The sequence below is a fragment of the Oncorhynchus nerka genome, linkage group LG27, assembly GCF_034236695.1.
Source record: "Oncorhynchus nerka isolate Pitt River linkage group LG27, Oner_Uvic_2.0, whole genome shotgun sequence".
Classification (NCBI taxonomy): domain Eukaryota; kingdom Metazoa; phylum Chordata; class Actinopteri; order Salmoniformes; family Salmonidae; genus Oncorhynchus; species Oncorhynchus nerka.
Window position 1 is genome coordinate 69,172,199 of NC_088422.1, and position 15,086 is coordinate 69,187,284.

General features: G+C 40.6%; 1 protein-coding gene across 13 annotated transcripts in view; it reads right to left on the bottom strand.

Annotated features, from left to right (window-relative positions):
- The window catches only part of LOC115112216 (F-actin-monooxygenase mical2b-like), a 45,389-nt gene extending 30,549 nt beyond the window's left edge, over positions 1-14,840 (bottom strand). For all 13 annotated transcript variants that reach the window (XR_003860907.2, XM_029639114.2, XM_029639111.2 and 10 more), the window contains exon 1: positions 14,820-14,840. The gene's annotated coding sequence lies outside the window, so the exon portion shown is untranslated. The remainder of the gene's footprint in view (positions 1-14,819) is intronic.
- Positions 14,841-15,086: the final 246 nt, after the last annotated feature.

Here is a 15,086-nt window from a genome sequence, read left to right on the forward strand (position 1 = left end):
AAACTGACACAAGAAAAATAACCCAATCCCCTCCTTCAAAAATCACTAATCAAACATTTGAAAATCATGCCAGGGAATCCACACCAGAGCACAACATCAAAGCAAAACATGGAAACTTCTCCTAAAATATGGGAACGTTTTGGGTGGAGATCATGGCTTCTGTGAGGTTTGGGAACAGCAGTCATTTGATATTCAAATCATCCATGGAGAGGGCTGGCCTGTGCTGGGCTTGGCCATGGGAGAGGTGAGCCCAGCCCAACAGGACCTGCTGCAGTGCCGTCCCCCACTCAACTAACACTACAGGGCCTGGGGGAGGAACACTATATATACAAAAGTGTGTGGACACCCCTTCAAATGAGTGGATTCGGCTATTTCAGCCACACCTGTTGCTGACAGGTGTATAAAATTAAGCACACAGCCATGCAATCTCCATAGACAAACATTGGCAGGAGAATGGCCCGTAATGAACAGCTGAGTGACTTTCAACCTGGCACCGTCATAGGATGTGACCTTTCCAACAAGTCAGTTTGTCAAATGTCTGCCCTGCTAGAGCTGCCACGGTCAACTGTAAGTGGTGTTATTGTGAAGTGGAAATGTCTAGGAGCAGCAACCGCTCAGCCGCGAAGTGGTAGGCAACACAAGCTCACAGAATGGGACCACCAAGTGTTGAAGCGCGTAACTTCACTAGTTCCAAACTGCCTCTGGAAGCAAAGTCAGCACAATAATTGTTAGTCGGGGGCTTCATGAAATGGGTTTCCATGGCTGAGCAGCCACACACAAACCTAAGATCACCATGTACAATGCCAACCATCAGCTGGAGTGGTGGAAAGCTTAACGCCATTGGACTCTGGAGCAGTGGAAATGCATTCTCTGGAGTGATGAATCCCGCTTCACCATCTGGCAGTCCAACAGACAAATCTAGGTTTGGCGGATGCCAGGAGAACGCTACCTGCCCGAATGCATAGTGCCAACTGTAACGTTTGGTGGAGGAGGACTAATGGTCTGGGGCTGTTTTTCATGGTTCCGTGCTAGACCCATTACTTCCAGTGAAGGGGAATCTTAACGCTACAGCATACAATAACATTCTAGACAATTATGTGCTTCCAACTTTGTGGCAACAGTTTGGGGAAGGCTCTTTCCTGTTTCAGCATGACAATGCCCCCGTGCACAAAGCGAGCTTCATACAGAAAGGGTTTGTCGAGATCGGTGTGGAAAAACCTCACTAATGCTTTTGTTGTTGAATGGAAGCAAGTCCCCGCAGCAATGTTCCAACATCTAATGGAAAGCCTTCCCAGAAGAGTGGAAGCTGTTATAGCAGCAAAGGGTCATGCAGTGTATCTGCTCTGCTGCCTACTGGAGTTGGGCCGAGTGACACCACCTCTCCTCTTCCACTGTGCAGCAGCTGTTGAGAGAACGATATGCCATCTGTCCATTAAGAAAAGTGTTATGATGTCACTGACACATGATAAGCAACTCCATACATGAGACTTGTCTTCTGTTGTCAAGTCCTTGAACCAAGTCTTCGTTCTCAGACAGCTTTCGGGGATGCGTTTTGGGAAACAACTCTAAATAGGCATACTTAAAAGGAAAAATCCACTCAAAAACTATCTTCAGGTAGTTTTTTCCATTAGTCCACTGTTGATACAGTCTCAAAATGTTTTGCATGTCAGCAGTCAAGTTTCAAGATATAGGATTTTCAAGAAGCAAAGTGTCACTCATGATGATGATGCATTTTGGGACTATATACCATGGACTAATGAAAAAAATAACAAAATATAGATTTTTCCTGGAACATGAGCACTATTTGTGGTCACTGAAAACAGTTCTCATACAAACAAAATCATCCTATCTTACAGAATCCTGTTTGGCCCAAACTAGCTGTATATTTTGCATCCTGTTCGCGGTTGTTGTTTTTTTGCCTTATAGTCATTCATCCTGGATAATGGGATGCAAGCTCGTATTGAGGACAATGTAGGAGGGGTGTCAACTTTTGTCCCCCAGGCTGATACACACACCATAGTGACCCCCGGCTCCTGTCCCAGTGTCAGACACAAAACCCTATAGGCCTCTCTCTGGAGACAGCCAAGCCACAGACTGCATTCCAACGCTGCATGCCTCACATAGCACTGAACTGCTCTATCAACAAGGAACCAGAGGCAATGCCTACCGAGCTCTGTCAATGGTTCAACCACAGTTATCCAATGGCCGTGCTCATGACTCTGGGCCCATTCTGTAGTCCGTTATCAGTGTGTTTTTGTGATGTAATGTTTATGAGTGCTGGGAGATGGCTGGGAGGGGCTCAGCATAGCATACAGGTGCTTTAATTCGTTTGGGGCAGGGTCATTTGTTTATGCAAAGGGTGTATTAATATTCTGCTGGGGGATAAGGTTGTTCCCTTTGCCCTGCAAGGTGTGGTACAAGACAACATCTGCATTCACACCATTGTAGAAATAACAACAGCAAATGGTGAGAAAATCCTGCAGTGGATGGAATGAATGGACCGCTTTGTCCTCTGGTTATATTGGTCTTACATTTACATTTACATTTAAGTCATTTAGCAGACGCTCTTATCCAGAGCGACTTACAAATGGTCTTGTTGGATGTGACCACATGATGGTATTTGAAAAAAAAATTCTGTCTAGATTTCATAATAAAAACTTAAGGACTTCTGTTGAACTACAGTAAACAACTGCTTGGGCTTCGATTAAGAAGTAGTTGTACTCCCAGAACAACATTTCAGGAAGAAATTTTAATATGTGGCTATCACAATATCAGACCATTTCCAACTAAAATATACAGTAACTACAACTTCTTCTTGGAAAGTTGAAATCCAACCAGGGGTTTGCGCTCCAAGCTTCACGAATTGTTTAAAAAGCTATAGTATTAACACCTGCTGGGGAGGTCTTTCTGTGTTGGTTAATGGAAGCTAGCACACACTGCCCTTACGGTGCCTTCAGAAAGTATTCAGACCCCTTGACTTTTTCTACATTTTGTTACGTTACAGCCTTATTCTAAAATGGATTAAATAAATGTTTTTCCCTCATCAATCTACACACAATATCCCATAATGACAAAGCGAAACATGTTTTTAGAAATGTTTGCAAATTTAAAAATGTATTGAAAACAGAAACACCTGTCTATATAAGGTTCCACAGTTGACAGTGCGTGTCATAGCAAAAACCAAGCCATGAGGTCAAAGGAATTGTCCATAGAGCTCCGGGACAGGATTGTATCTGGGCACAGATATTGTATTTGATAATTGTATTTGATAATAGTGCTCATAACTTTGTTATTCAAAGACACTTGACTCATGACTCTGACAGAGTATACTCTACAGAGAAACTGAGGCAGAGCTACAGTATATAGCATATAGTATATCTCCTGAAGGTTATTCTGAGTTCAAGTAATCCAGCACATTTTTCAGAGGGATGAGTGTACATGCTATCAGTTTCCAGAGGAGGAATTCCCGAGATGTGAAGTATGTACCTGTTACAGCTGGCCTGCCAAGGCAGAACAGCTAAAGGGAGCTAGCCAGAGACACACACTCCCTCAAACACACACATACCTGTATACGCATTATACTGTAAATAAATCGGCACATTTTCTTTGAGAACAAAACAATTATTCAAACACCAGCTATTTAATTAATGCAATGAGACTTGTAGTGGAGGAGTGAGGAGAATCCCAAGTCACCTTAACACCTAAAATACCTTTACAACAACACCAGTGTCAGGTTGTATTAAGACTTAGTCTAATAACAACCAACCAGGCAATACATGGTATTAGGCAGAAAACACTGGCCAATAACTTAATAAGTGGGCCTATTGCTGCATCAGCCATGGCCATAGAAACTGAGCAATAAAGTACATACTGCTAGACCAGTAAAACACAAAACAATGACGTGATGTCCATCTGTGTTGCTCCACACAGCCTCAAGCTATCAAAAGACAATGAGAAGCTGACGACTCAAAGGAAAACAGTGTGAGGGCTGGGAATGACACGTAATGCAGTTAATTACCGAGAGAACTGAAGGAAACCAGGAAGGAAGCCCTCAACCCCTGATAAGCAGACATTACGCCTCAGAGCTGGACAGCAATCTAAGAAAACCATATGTTCCAGCATCCCGCCAACAACTTTGCCCCTCTCCAGCCCTCATATCTCGCTTGTACTATCTCAACTCTGAGAAATCTGGCTGCTTCTTCAGGCAGCGGTGCCAAAACAAAGGAGAGCGTCTTGGACACGGTTAAAAACACTGCGTTATCTGTCCGGTCCCAGTGAATGTCATTCATCTAGAGAGGAGAAAATAATGAATTTACACAGAAGCAGGCGCTGGAGAGGTGAAGCAGCTGTCTGCCGTCTGGAGGCCTGTCTGACCCACGCAGTGTGTGTTAACCACATGTCCTCTTGGACTTGGAGAAAGATTTATCTGGACAAACTTCAGACACACAAAGCACAGAAATAATGTCTGTCCAGCTATTTGAAGTTTGACAGACATTATGTAATCCACTTAGCACAATAGTTTGACCTCATCCAGTGGCACATTCTTTTCTTCATTTCACACAAATAAATGAGCAAATAGCTGACAAACGCAGTGAACTCTCGCCATGTATAAAGATCCCACACAAAGAATGCTCTGATGTTCTTAAATCAACATTGAAAAATCAGGGAAACACTGGACTGATGCCATATTCAATGCAATCATTACACCAATAGACCATACAGTAACATGAGGTCCTCAGACTGTGAGTGAGATCAAGATTCTTACGGTGAGAAGTGACTGCTGCACAAGGCAGATTTTTTGGTAACTGACATTCCCCCAGACAGTCAGACAGACATTCAGTCAGCAGAGGCAATTGGATCCAAAGATTCTGTTCCATATTTCAGAATGGCACCGAGGGGTTTATATGACACTGTATGACCACAGGGAAGGAATAGAGGAGCCGGTAAGGCAGCTTTCAGGGAAGTCATGCTCAGAATAGACAGGTGTCATGTTCCAGAGGAAAACAGCACATGTCCTGGAGGATAGCCTGACATCTGTATAAGACCACTCTACAAACATAAATACACTGTGTTGCTGACCTCAAAGAGAACAGCTCCATCAGACCTGAAGGATCTGTGCCACTCTTCAGAAAAAGGACTGCTGGACTCTGTCCATGACACTTGATGACCATTTATTGTGATCATAGACACAATGATGGAGTGCTTAGGGGTTGTTGCTCTGTAAACACAATTATACTTTAACCCTTACAGTAATTTGAGGGTAAAGAAAGTCATGATATGCATCCAGCAAGTGGTGTAAAGTACTTAAGTAAAAATACTTTAAAGTACTACTTAAGTCGTTTTTCGGTGTATCTGTATATTTTTGACAACTTTTACTTCACTACATTCCTAAAGAAAATAATGTACTTCTTACTCCATACAAGTAGCATTTTGAATGCTTAGCAGGACAGGCAATTGCTCCAATTCATGTACTTATCAAGAGAACATCCCTACTGCCTCTGATCTGGCAGACTTACTAAACACACATTTATTTTATTAACGAGGCAAGTCAGTTAAGAACAAATTGTTATTTACAATGACAGCTTAGGAACAGTGGGTTAACTGCCTTGTTCAGGGGCAGATCAACAGACTTGTGTCTTGTCAGGTCGGGATTTGATCTAGCAATGCTCGATCCACTAGGCTACCTGCCACCCCTCATGCTTTGTTTGTAAATTATGTCTAAGTGTTGGATTATGCCCCTGTCTAAAAAACATGAAGGAATTTATGTAAGGTAGGGTAGCCTAGTGGTTAGAGTGTTGGACTAGTAACCAGAAGGTTGCAAGTTCAAATCCCAAAGCTGACAATGTCGGGGATCTGTCGTTCTGCCCCTGAACAGGCAGTTAACCCCCTGTTCCTAGGCCGTCATTGAAAATAAGAACTGACTTGCCTAGTTAAATAAAGGTCAAATAAAAAAATAAAAGGTATTTTAAATTATTTATAAGTATATTTGAGCAATTCCATTTACTTTTAATAGTTAAACATATTTTTACTCAAGTAGTATTTTACTGGGTGACTTTCATTTTTACTAGTCATTTTCTATTAAGGTATGTTTACTTTACTCAAGTATGACAAATTGGGTACTTTTTCCACCACTGCCTCCAGCTACATGTGGCAGAGCTCTGATGTGTTATTGGGTCATCTGATATGTGAGTGTGTCTGTTTTCCTGTCCAGATCAAAGGGATGGAGAGCTGCCACTGTGAAACTGCCTTTGCTGGAGGTTAAAGCACAAGGACTGAGTCAAACTCCTTTTAAGTTCCCTTAATGACCGATTTCTGAGCTTGTACAAGCCAGGGGAAACGTGTTAATGTAGTCTAGTTGCCGATTTATATCCTGCTGATGACCGTGGTGGTTTAAGTTGGCAGAGCGGGATCCTACTGAAAGGATCAACCAATTTAAACCATGCATAAATCCTGCAAGTGATTTGCTTTCTGAGCCTCAACCTCCCACATCCTCGTTCTGTGCTGGAGCTGTTGCCTGGAAACATGTGCTCACTTCCACAGTGTGGCTCTAGGAAGGAAATCATGCAAAGAGGAAAAAGAAGGTTCACACAGTTCTGCTCTGGGATATTGTGAATAAGCCTACAGACAGACGCTGCTAATTTGGAATGCTGTCTGCTGTTTTCTTGACTTCAGCTTATTTGTCTTCTTTACTGTAGTGAGCCCTGAGAGAGACATAGCTCTGAATCCAAAGGCTTGGTTCATGTCAAACTAGTTATACAATTAGATTAACCTGAGGCCCCAGAGCAGGTGCTCTGGTGCGGTTTTTTATCTCTAACATCCGTGTATAAATCAAGCCTCACACAGGCAAATTGTCCATCTGGCAATTCTAGCAAATGCCAGATGGGCCAGACCATCTTTTTGTTGGGCTGGCTGGTAAAAAACAAAACAAAATAATTTAAAAAACGGACATGGCAGGAGGTCCATGTGCCTGTCAAGATTTGATTTGGCAATTTCTCTATTGTCAATAATATATTGGAGCATTTGGGACGGCCCGGTTTTCTGATTGGCTGAGCTGAGGTCACAAAAATTGTCACATTCAAACTCAAACATGCCTCAGTAAAAACACCCGCTCTGACTCTCTGTCATCAGTCAGCCCAGATCATGGATTGTAAAAGGTGGTGCCTTGAGGTCTACGCTGCTAAATGTGTGAAATTTACAAACTTATTTTCTTAACCTGAGGCCCCAGAGTCTGGTTCTGCTGAGTTCTGTGACTGTACTGAGAAATGATGCTAGGCTTAGCACCGACGGATCAGCTTCTGCTGTAGAAGACAGTGCAGTCGAGGTAGGGAGAAAACAGACAAAATACACATATGTAGCCTAATGCTGCCAGTTAATATTTGGGGGATATATTGTACGAAATAGTAGACTAATTAACACGTAGGCCTAATTAGGGAAGGGGGTGTTCGAGGGAACACGTATGACGGACACTAACTTGCAATAGCCTAAAAAGGTTGTTAGATTGGCTTTTATAATGCATAAGCCAATAGCCATCTAAAATACATTAAATACAGTGCTACTGCTTTTTATTAAAGTTATAATGTATTACAATGAAACACTGAATTAATGTGTAATAATTGCTAAATAATCCTCTGTTAAAGGTAAATTAAAAAGACTGTATTTACATTGTTTTTTCAATGTTTCTGAATCTCAGTCTGTTCAGTCAGCGAGTGGGTATAAGTTTATGAGATGTAGTAACGAGCAGTGTTGCCAACTCATTTTCAGGGTAAGTTGCTAGAGGCAGGTTGATTTGTTGCTAAAAGTTGCTAAATGACATTGAGATGTCATTGCTTGATAACGTAAATCTGTGTCATTATGTAGAATACACAATAACGTTTCTCAAATTGACTGGCCATCTCGGCAATAAATATGATTTGACATTTGTTCAGGTACAGACTCCCACTCTTTTCTGTACAATTTTGATTGAGACATGTTGATTGATGTTGTAAGTTCTGTTCAAGATCAACATTCGTGACCAACTATATTCATTGGGTTTGGCTCGCCGAACACGTACTACTGCTGCTGCAGTCAGCCAACAATGATTTGTAATTTACTGAAATTGCTGCTGGCCTGCTGCTACCTGTGCACGAGCTGAGTGCCCGCTGCTGACGTCACTCACAATGCACTTTTGCAGCAAGGCACGTGTGTTGTGACTGAGTGTGACAGAGAAAATCGTTTTTGTGTCATTTAGAGGGAACATTTGTGCATTTTAGCGTTTGAGTCACTTTTCAAAAGTTGCTAAAAGTTCCAAATACATTTTTAAAAGTAGCTAAATTTGTTGCTAGGTGCTGTTTGAAATAAAAGTTTCCAGGGTAGTCTGAAAAGTTGCTAAATCTAGCAATAAAATTGCTAAATTGGCATCACTGGTAACAGTGACTCTGGTGTCGGATTACATTACATAGGCATCGACACTGGAGGCTGGAAAGCCTATTTTGTTCGCTAAAAGGCTGTAGAGATGTACTGACAGTTTCTTAATATTGTGGCTCCTCTATAATATATACAGTGCCTACAGTGCCAATCCAATGGCGTGCTCATGACTCTGGGCCCATTCTGTAGTCCGTTATCAGTGTGTTTTTGTGATGTAATGTTTATGAGTGCTGGGAGATGGCTGGGAGGGGCTCAGCATAGTATACAGGTGCTTTAATTCGTTTGGGGCAGGGTCATTTGTTTATGCAAAGGGTGTATTATTATTCTGCTGGGGGATAAGGTTGTTTCCTTTGCCCTGCAAGGTGTGGTACAAGACAACATCTGCATTCACACCATTGTAGAAATAACAACAGCAAATGGTGAGAAAATCCTGCAGTGGATGGAATGAATGGACCGCTTTGTCCTCTGGTTATATTGGTCTTGTTGGATGTGACCACATGACGGTATTTGCAACAGTTTTTTCTGTCTAGATTTCATAATAAAAACTTAAGGACTTCTGTTGAACTACAGTAAACAACCGCTTGGGCTTCGATTAAGAAGTAGTTGTACTCCCAAAACAACATTTCAGAAAGCAATTTTAATATGTGGCTATCACCATTTCCAACTAAAATATACAGTAACTACAACTTCTGCTTGGAAAGTTGAAATACAACCAGGGGTTTGCGCTCCAAGCTTCATGAATTGTTTAAAAAGCTATAGTATTAACACCTGCTGGGGAGGTCTTTCTGTGTTGGTTAATGGAAGCTAGCACACACTGCCCTTACGGTGCCTTCAGAAAGTATTCAGACCCCTTGACTTTTTCTACATTTTGTTACGTTACAGCCTTATACTAAAATAGATTTGTAAACTATTTTTCCTCCGCAATCTACACACAATAACCCATAATTTCAAAGTGAAAAAAGGTTTTTAAATAATATTGCAAATGTATAAAAAAAATATAAAAAACAGAAATACCATATTTACAAAAGTATTCAGACCCTTTGCTATGAGACTCAAAATTGAGCTCAGGTGCATCCTGTTTCCATTGATCATCTTTGAGATGCTTTTACAACTTTATTGGAGTATCTGTGCTAAATTGAATTGATTGGACATGATTTGGAAAGAACACATTGGTCTCCATAATTCTTAAATGGAAGACATCTGGAACCACCAAGACTCCTCCTAGAGCTGGCCACCCAGCCAAACTAAGCATTCGGGGGAGAAAGGCCTTGGCCAGAGTGACCAAGAACCCAATGGTCACTCTGACAGAGCTCTATAGTTCCTCTGTGGAGATGGAAGAACCTTCCAGAAGGACAACCACCTCTGCAGCACTCCACCAATCAAGCCTTTATGGTAGAGTGGCAAGACTAGTCAGGATCGAGGAAAAGATGAACGGAGCAAAATACAGAGAGATCCTTGATGAAAACCTGCTCCAGAGCACTCAGGACCTCAGACTGGGACAAAGGTTCACCTTCCAACAGGACAACAACCCTAAGCATACAGCTAAGACAACGCAGGAGTGGCTTCAGGACACGCCTCTGAATATCCTTGAGTGGCCCAGCTAGAGCCTGGACTTGAACGAGATCTAACATCTCTGAAGAGACCTGAAAATAGCTGCATAGCGATGCTCCCCATCCAACCTGACAGAGCTCGAGAGGATCTGCAGAGAAGAATGAGAGAAACTCCCCAAATACAGGTGTGCCAAGCTTGTAGCGTCATACCCAAGAAAACTTGATGCTGTAATCGCTGCCAAAGGTGCTTCAACGAAGTACAGAGTAAAGGGTCTGAATACTTATGTAAATGTGATATTTCCATTTTAATTTTTAATAAATTAGCAAAAAAGTCTAAAAACTGTTTTTGCTTTGTCATTATGGGGTATTGTGTGTAGATTGATGAGGGGGGTAAACTATTTAATCAATTTTAGAATAAGGCAGTAACGTAACAAAATGTGGAAAAAGTCAAGGGGTCTGAATACTTTCCAAAGGCACTGTATGTAATAGAAATTAACCCTTAAGATAGGGGAGGACATGTATGACAGTCAGGCACTCTGAGGATTTTATAAGGTATTATGGGCCAATGGTCATCTATTAAGCATTTATTCAGTATTTTTTGTTATTTTTTATCTAATACATGTGCTTAATCATTCACAACTAGGATGTTGCTGGGCCCAGCACAGGCAGTGGGGTCCCCTGGTCTTCTGTTACCAGTGCTGTGGGAAAGGAGGCTTAGCAGAGACAGCTCAGAGGTGAGTACAGTGGAAGTAGGAAGAAAATAGAGACACACAAATGTATGATCTTAATTTGAGCCAGTTTGCTACAGCAGGAAAGTATCCTGCAGCAACGGGAAATGTGAATTATTATGTGGATGGGGGCTGGTGTGGCTAAAATGCCAGGGCTGAATTTTTGTCCCAGTCTGCCCCTGAAGCCTCGGCACAACCACTAATTACAAACTTAGTAAATTTTGACAAAATTACAAGAACAGCAGATTCATGCTGAGTTTGGGAAACTCCCTTAAGGGGGCAAATTCAGATATTTTGGCAACACACTAACTCTTGAGTTTTAACAACATTTGGGAACTTTCATGTAGACATATTAAAATGTAATAAATCAGCGTGGATTTGATCTTTACCCCCCCACCCCCCCAATTAGACTAACTGTGACGTCTAGAGAGAGACCATCAACCTTCAGCATCTTTCCATCTCTACATTCACTCCCGATATAAAACCTTGTGATCTTTCTAGAAATCTGCTTTTGGGGAGAGCAAGTCAAACCTGATGATGTATTGTTTGTTATTCCAGATAGCATAGGTATGGTGATAAAAACAAGAGAAGAAAAATGACAGAAGAGGACCACTACAGATAAACTTTGGATTTGTTTATGTCTGTTGTATACACTGCAGAAAAACATTTGCTCTGAAGAAATCACATTTGTCTATGTTGTATAGTATTGGAAAAAGGTTCCATATCAAACCAAAAAGGGTTCTATCGCTTGCTTCATACATGGAACACCTAAAAGCTCTATACAGCACTCCAAAGAACACATTTTTCTAAGAGTATACTCCCATGGCTAACAGCAAGTGTATAAATCTTAGTGAACAATATGATTTTTACTGTTCCTTAACTTCAGTTAAGCACAAGAAATACTATCATGATTGAACATTCCTGAGGAAATTCCAACAAGACAGGAGAAAATAAATGTGTGTTTTCTGTTTGAGCGTGCAATGTTTTTCAAATCCAGGGAGAACAGAGTATTTAAAATCACACATGGACAACCAATGCCTGAGACAGATTCAGACACGTAGACATGTCGTCTATTGAGATGTTGACACATACTCTATCAGTAAGGTAGTGAAGCACAGAGTAATAAAGCAGGACTTTAAATCTTACAGCACGGTGAGGAAGAGCGTGCCATGTTTTCAACTGGCACAGGATGCACAGGAAATTATTGCTCATTCAAGAGGGGGCGGAAAATTACATGACTGTATGACAAAATGTCCTTACTGAGTCACAGCTGCTCTCTCATGGCCAGGTACTCACAGTGGCCTATTTTCTAGTGTGACTTTGAGATATAAATCAGACAGATACCACCACATACTGTAGGTACACTTTCAAGAGTACCCAAAAGAAAATGGACAATTCCATTCAGATTTCAGTAATCCAAAATGTGTGTTTATAACAGATTATATACCGTATCTAAATACCTTACAGGTGTCTCGGAAACTGATCTGTGATCATCTGAACTTGTATGCTGTAGCTAATGTGCCTCACCTGGGACAAAGCCTGCTGTACAGTATTTATTATTTAAAGCCACAAGTTCAAACTCAACATCAAACACGTTAGTGAGTAACCTTAGAACTTCCCATAATTCTTATGAAAGGGGAACATGAATTCATCTGACAGAAAAAGGGCCTTTGTGTAACTCTGTATTTCACCACTAAGAGCTGCAGGGGGAGAAAATGCTCACTGGCTTGTGCAGACAGTAATATCTGTTGATATGAATACAATATAATAAAGCCTTAACAGTATACTATGATTAAGAAAACAATCAAATAATAATAATATAGTTTTCCTGAGATAAAAGGGTGATGAACCTTCAATGAATGACTGCTTAATCATTGTCTTTCTCTTAATGTAACTCAATGTAAAGAAAATACCATGCCATGGTAGAAGCCTATACCACTGTAAACCTCAGCCAGATACAGTTGAAGTCGGAAGTTTACATACACCTTAGCCAAATACATTTAAACTCAGTTTGTCACAATTCCTGACATTTAATCCTAGTAAAAAAAATCCCTGTTTTAGGTCAGTTAGGATCACCACTTTATTTTAAGAACTTAAAATGTCAGAATAATAGTAGAGAGAATGATTTATTTCAGATATTATTTCTTTCATCACATTCCCAGTGGGTCAGAAGTTTACATACACTCAATTAGTATTTGGTAACATTGCCTTGAAATTGTTTAACTTGGGTTAAACGTTTCAGGTAGCCTTACACAAGCTTCCCACAATAAATTGGGTGAATTTTGGCCCATTCCTCCTGACAGAGCTGGTGTAACTGAGTCAGATTTGTAGGCCTCCTTGCTCGCAAACGCTTTTTCAGTTCTGCCCACAAATTTTCTATGGGACTGAGGGGAGGGTTTTGTGAAGGCCACTCCAATACCTTGACTTTGATGTCCTGAAGCCATTCTGCCACAACTTGTAAAGTATGCTTGGGGTCATTGTCCATTTGGAAGACCCATTTGCGACCAGGCTTTAACTTCCTGATGTCTTGAGATGCTTCAATATATCCACAGAATTTTCCTCCCTCATGATGCCATCTATTTTGTAAAGTGCACCAGTCCCTGCTGCAGTCAAAGCACCCCCACAACATGATGCTGCCACCCCCGTGCTTCACGGTTGGGATGGTGTTCTTTGGCTTGCAAGCCTCCCCCTTTTCCTCCAAACATAATGATGGTCATTATGGCCAAACAGTTCTATTTTTGTTTCATCAGACCAGAGGACATTTCTCCAAAAAGTACCATCTTTGAACCCATGTGCAGCAAACCAGTCTGGCACATTTATGGTGGTTTTAGAGCAGTGGCTTCTTCCTTGCTGAGCGGCCTTTCAAGATATGTCGATATAGGACTTGTTTTACTGTGGATAGCTTCTAAAGCCATGACATAATTTTCTGGAATTTTCCAAGTTGTTTAAAGGCACATTGTATTGTAAAAAATGACTTGTGTAATGCACAAAGTAGATGTCCTAACCGACTTGCCAAAACTATAATTTGTTCAAAATAAATTTGTGGAGTGGTTGAAAAACGAGTTTTAATGACTCCAACCTAAGTGTATGTAAACTTCCGACTTCAACTGTACATCAAGCGTAAAGGCATAGCCTGCCAGAGAACAAGAGGGGGCCGAAACCGAACATATTTAAAAGAGATCTTAATAAACACCTTTTTAGCTTAGCTTCTCCTTTGGGTGCTTTTTTAGTCTTTCAGTTTGTATTGTTATTCTTTTGTTTTTTATCCTATTATGTTTGTTGTGTAGTAAATATTTAGGTTTTTATTTTCATAATTTTTTATTTATGTTTTTTCCTGTGAAGCACATTGTGTCGCATTCATTTCTGAAATGTGCTATATAAATAAAGCTTGATTTCAATTGACAAATGAATCCAAAATTGTGACCAATTCTAATTTGGCATAAACATAGTCTCACCTGAGACAAGTGATGATTGAAGACTAAACGATTATCTCTGAGTATTCAGGCTGGAACAATTCTCACAACCTCTCTCATATATGGGAGAAGATGTGAGAAAAGTTCCAGCCTGGATACTCAAATGATCCTTTAGTCTTCAATAGTCACGTATTACTGGTGACAAATCACACTACTCAAACTAATAGTACAGTGTTAGTAATTTACTGTCTCGCTCTTAATGTAACTCAATGTAACTTTAAAGAAAATACCATGCCATGGTAGTAGCCTATAACATTGTAAAACTCAGCCAGACACATCAAGCATAAAGGCTTTTAAACCTGGATTATGGCAGAGACACATTCATCATTATTATAATGGTTGAACACACAGAGCTATTTTATCAGAGTATGGAGACAAACCAGATGCTTTATTGTCCAGTTCAGACACACAGGCTCTTACTGTATGTACAGGAATCTGTATCTAATCCTATCAGAATGTATTTATTTGAATACTAAGTAAAAAAAAACATGTACAAATCCCACAGTAGAGAAACAAAATCAATTCCTCAGGTAAGATTCGATGTTACTAACTTGAATGAACTATGTCACAGTGTTCAGACTTAACTGTCATGTTGCTCAATTGCCTAGACATCTGCCCAGCGGTCACTGATTTGTGAAACATGCGTAATTGGAAGTGTGACTTACTTTAGTTTACAGATTAGAAAAAATAAATCAACTGGTCCAGTCTTCGCAGTTGATTGAAGAGTAAGTCGTAAGTAAGTTTGTAAGTCGCTCTGGATAAGAGCGTCTGCTAAATGACTTAAATGTAAATGTAAGAGGGATATTCAAAACCTCAATGACCGGTCAGAGAAAATGTTTCTAATAGAATTTGCGCTGGCTATATGTGTCGGTACGTTTCTTCCAGTCACTCACTCTGAACTACTACTGGGCTAAATTACTGTCTCACTATAG